The following is a 5,460-nucleotide window of genomic DNA, read 5'->3' on the forward strand; positions in this document are numbered from 1 at the left end:
ATAATACAATTTAAAAGGCTGCTTATAATGGATATATCAAAGCACCTGAATTTTAATGCTATCAAAGTGTTCAGGATGTTCTAAAGAAGAGGATTAGTTTCATAATGCATCAACCAAAAGAGAGACCATAATATGAAAATATCTCTAAACCTAAGATGTGTGAAATGACTTTTATGAGTCCATCCATTTTCTTAGACTCTGAAACTTAAACCTACTATGCTTAATTTCCAGTATGCACACTATTATATGTAAAATAGATAACTAATATGAACCTATTGTATAGCACAGGGAGCTCTACTCAATACTCTGTAATGACCTATATGGGAATAGAATCTTAAGAAGAGTGGATACATGTATATGTATAACTGATTCACTTTGCTGGACAGCAGAAACTAACACAACACTGTAAATCAACTATACTCCAATAAAAATTAATAATAAATAAATAAATAAATTCCAGTATGTAGGTGCCCAACACATTGAAAAATCTGGACAGTGTATTAATTAATTGATTGATTGATTGATATAACAGATATCAATTGAGTAACTACTAAGTATCTAGTACTCTTTTAGACACTGGAGGTCCACTACCTAAAGCAGAATGAATTATCTGCCTTTGTGGAGTTCTCAATCAAATTCGAAGTGAAAGAAAAATAAAATAAAGTAAATAAGTCAAAGGATATATCACACAATTCACACAATCAAGGATATATCAAAGGATATATCACACAATAACCCACAGCTAGCTGGGTTCCTAAATCCACCGGCCTTCTTCCTGAGCATACGTGGACCCTGTATTTTCAAGTTTCCCTTGCAGTTAGGTGCATCTATATGACCCATTTGTACTATGGTAAACAGAGATTAGTCTGTCTCTCAGGTCTGGTGAGAAAAACCTGGAAATGGGTGTGTTGTGACTGCATTGGTCAAATTGGCACATATTAATGTGTTCTAGGATTTTACCCATGGTACACCTAGGGTAACCCAATAACTGCAGGGTTTGCCCTGGATTTGGACTGCCATCATGAATTATTTTGGGGGTGAGAAATAAATTTCTATGTTGTTTAGGAAACCTAATTACTCTTGGGTCACTTTGTGGCGCCATCACAGGCTTACCCTGCCTGATTTAGAATGTTAGACTTTGTTAAAAATTAAGGAGATAAAGCATGTAAGATGACGGAGAGGATATGGTGGAACATCTTCTTCTCTGCCATGTTTGGCTGCTGCCTCATGACCCATTATGGCTGCTCTGTCTCTAGCCTTCATGACTGCATTCTAGCCAACAAGAAGGGTAAAGGTACTAAGAGGGGCCAGTCCAAATTCAAAGATTTGTGGGGAGGATTAAACTGAAAGAAGCTTTGAAGAACTCACATAGGACATGTCTGCTTGCATATTTTTAATTCAAATGCCATCACATGACCTCCCTTGACTTGAAAGGAGCTCAGGAAATGTACATTTTATCCCAAGAGGCATTTGTACACAGAAAAATCAGGGCTTTTATTAGTAAGGATCAAGGGGAAATATTGTGGGACCACTAGCGGTCTTGACACAGAGAGTCAGGTATGAGAGAATACCTAGTGGTAGACATTCATTTAAAGTTGATTCTTGAAAATAATTTGAAATTAGCCAGGTAAGCAAGAGTTGAAAGCGAGGTTGGTTGAGGCAAAGGAAAAGGCAAGTAGACAAGAGTGAGCTTCGTGCCTTTAGGAAACTCTCAGACCTACTCTGTGTTACAGATGCTTAAAAAAGCTAAAATAATAATAATAATAAAATTAGGGCTCAGAAAATGTATAAGAGATTGAGAAATAGATTTCAGAATTATCACAGTGTAGGTAATTTTAAATCAGGAATGCCAATGAAATCACAAGCTCAAATGCATAGAGAATGATGGGGATACAGTTAAGTATGGCCTGAAGAAGAGAAATAAGTATAAAGAGAAAGAGGAATCTGAGGAAAAAAAAAACAACCTTATTATAAGGATACATAGTATCAGCATACTTAATGTTAGAAGAATTATCAGTAACACAAAATGCCATGAAGGAAAACCTTGATCAAGGATACAGAAAGTTGAGCTAGGATGTACAATGGGAAAATATCACTGAATTTGTCTTTGACGCATTTACTGGTAAAGGGTAGAAGATTATGCCACCCCAAAATATGACTGTAGAGGTTCAGGACATGCCACCCTAAAATATGTTGCTTTGGCATATTGATTTTTTGAGACGTAGACACTTGAAAAACAGCAAATACAGAGAGAAGCTTTCTTGGAATGCCACTATCTGTTTAAAGATAGATCCAAAAAAGCAATTCAATTGTCATAACCCTTCCCTGGAAGTTTCATTAACCAGGCAAGATTAGTTTTTTCATAAGAGAGGAGATTAGAAGTTGACATCATGCCCAAACGGTCTACAGTTCCTCACCCCTTCCCTCTTATGGTGGTTTATAATTCTGAATTTTAAGCCATCTCAGGGAGTTAATCACTTTTCCCTAGGAAACTTTCATATATACATGGGGTATATGTATTAATAAACTTGCTTGTTTCTCTCTTGTTAATATGACTTTTATTACAGGATCCCAGATAAGAGTTCAAAAACGTAGAAGGAAAATTATTTTTCCTTTACACTGGAATTTTTGAAACTTTGCTTTCTGTAGGGTGTTTATTAAAAAACAAATGAGAAGTCATTAACCCTAGGTGTGTGGTGAAACTGAATTTGGACATCAGCCTCCAGAATCAGATTTTGGTTAGAATTCCAGCACCAGCACCAACTGAAAGTGAAACTTTAAAATATCTACTTACCTTCTCTGTGCCTCAGTTTCCAACATGTAGATTAGCTGTAATAGCATCAGTTTTAAAGCTTATAATGAGGATTGAGTCAAATGACACATGTAAAATTTCTTAGCCTAATCCCAGATTCATAAATACTCAGTAGATATTAGCTATTAGTTTATTGAAGCCCATTATTAGAAATGCTGACAATGAAAGAAGAAATAGAAAAGTAATTCAAGAGGGCAACAGAGTTTGATGGAAGATTTCGGTTTTGTAGAGTGGGGCAAGTGAGACTATGTTACCATTGGTGTTGGTAAATGAATGAGAAAAATGATAACCAACATGGATATGAGTCTTTAATGAAGAAGAGATCTAGAGATTTTGAACAATATTTGGAAAATAGATGCTATGAATAGGAAGTAATATATCATCTATCACCTTAATAAATCATCACATAATAAAGTGTATAAAAGATTGACAGAAAAGGGCTGAAGGAAGAGACAGAATTTATAATGGACACAGGCAGAGTGGTTTGATAACTGTCTTCAGGCATTGGTGTCATTGAAAGCTAAAATTTTCTCCTCTCTTTTTACAGACATAAACGTTCAAATCAAGTTCTTGAAAAAGAGGGAGAAAGAGAGATACAGGGAGAGGTAGAGAAAGAAAATGAAAGTTTAAAGAGTAAGAAACTACCACAGGTTTCATAATTTATTCCACTGCTCTCAGTCTTTCTTACTTTCCGTTCTTTATACTATATTTTGGAGGGCTTTTTTGTTTTTTGTTTTTAATTTGGAGAATGGTATGAGAAAGGCCTTTGGGTATGCTAAGAATGTACTATTCTACTTTATTATAATGATAGCTGTTAACAGCACAGGGGCCTTGACTGTATAACGTCTCCTGTCTTGCTTGGGGTGACACCCGTTCAGACCGAGGCAGCTTATTTCACGTTATTGTCAGTTATGAGTGGGAAACTCTTGCGGCTGTGGAAGGGCTGGGGGCGGGGCGGGGACGGTATTGTCCGTTAATTACAGACACTGCATTGTTTTTAAATGTTTTCAGTCAATTTGTAGATAGAGCTCTAATAGATTTTTAACTTTCTTAGACTTGGTTTTTTACACACTAAAACAAATGTGGTTCTAAAGACCACTATCATTTTCTATTGCCTTTAAAAAAATATTCATTTATCATTTTCCAGTCTGGATTTCCCCTCTTCTTGATACTACATGTCACTAAGGTGAATATGACTCAAAACATGAATGCACATGACCCATCTTTCAGCCCTGAATGATAAAAATATGAACCTTCACTGGCGAAGGCCGTGACCGCCACGGACCCACCCAGCCTAGGGCCTCACCTGCACCCCCTTGCGGCGAGTCGACCGACCACCTTGCTGCAGTGCATTTTTCAGAGTAAACAAATTCCATGTGCAGTTGAAAACATTCAATCCCTCAAACATGAACTGGCTCGTGTGTAGAAGAGATTTGGGGGGAGTAAATTATGGGATTGAGCTTCATTCAGATGTGGTAGAATATGCGAAGAAAAACCTGGAGAGTTTGATCAAAAAAAGTAATAGCTTTGATAATCAGCTTCTAGACCTGTACTGTCAGTCTGAATGGGAAGGTGCATGGCATGACTAGGTCACCCTGATCTCTCAGCAGCTTATCAGAATAATTATATGAGCAAGCTGGCACAGCTCCTGCTGTTCACAAAATCATCTGTCTCAAGATGAAAATATTCCAACGTGAACATATGAAGAAAAGCACTGCTAAGATTTGAGTTCGGTGAGCCCGTATTTGTGGTTGGTAATTGCTCCCGGAAAGCAGCTGAGGGTCATCAGTATTATCGAGATTATTGTGGAGCTGGAGTCCAGAAATACTATGAGAACTACATGAAAATATTACTAAAAGTGGGAGGCATTCTAGTTATGCCTGTAGAAGATCATTTAACACAAATTATGAGAAGCGAACAAAACACTTGGGGAAGTAAAAATATTCTTGCTGTTTCATTTGCTCCACTTTTGCAACCAAGTAAGAAGGATAATGGCAAACCAGAGTCTGTGGGACATCCCCACACACAAACCCACACTGTCTGGAATACACAGAACTTGCTTTTATTTACATTCAATGCACACGGAGACATTTCATAAGTAATGAGATGCAGGCCAAGGAGGGGTTCCTTAAAGGGCTCTACCCAAAAGAAAGAGTTAAACAGAGAGTTACACTTATGTATTTGTAGGTAATCAGCTTATTCCTCAGCCTCTCAACAATAAGGAGGATGAAAAAAATAGAAGAGAAAGAAAAGGAAGTGGAAGATCACAATGAAGTTAAAAGAGCCACCTCAGAATTTACTGAGAGAAAAAATTATGAAACTCCCCCCCCCCGTGAATCTTTAAAAGCTTACTTGACATATTTTAGAGAAAAATAACTTAGATCAAGAAGAAAGAATGCCTACTGATAATTCCTCTAGTCTTTAAAATGTGGCATTTGTTAGGAGTTAAAAAGAGAGAGAATGTTTTCTTTCATCAGAGTGAACTTACAGTAGAAAAAAGTATCTTCTTTCCGTCAGTAATAAAAATGATGTATTCAGTGATTAAAAATAATCCCTTTCATAAAATATATTTTTCTTTAAGTCTTGGAAAAATGGCTGTTTTAACTCAGGATGACTTCAAGAGTGGAATGCAACAGTAGTGCAGACTT

At 36.8% G+C, this 5,460-nt stretch overlaps 1 pseudogene across 1 annotated transcript; it reads left to right on the forward strand.

Annotated features, from left to right (window-relative positions):
- Positions 1-4,652: 4,652 nt before the first annotated feature.
- LOC309821705 (protein-L-isoaspartate O-methyltransferase domain-containing protein 1-like) lies at positions 4,653-5,188 on the forward strand (annotated as a pseudogene). The gene has a single exon. The product of its transcript is annotated as a protein-L-isoaspartate O-methyltransferase domain-containing protein 1-like (transcript).
- The last annotated feature ends 272 nt before the right edge of the window (positions 5,189-5,460 follow it).

Source organism: Grampus griseus (assembly GCF_964374135.1).
Source record: "Grampus griseus genome assembly, chromosome: 4".
NCBI classification, from domain to species: Eukaryota; Metazoa; Chordata; class Mammalia; order Artiodactyla; family Delphinidae; genus Grampus; species Grampus griseus.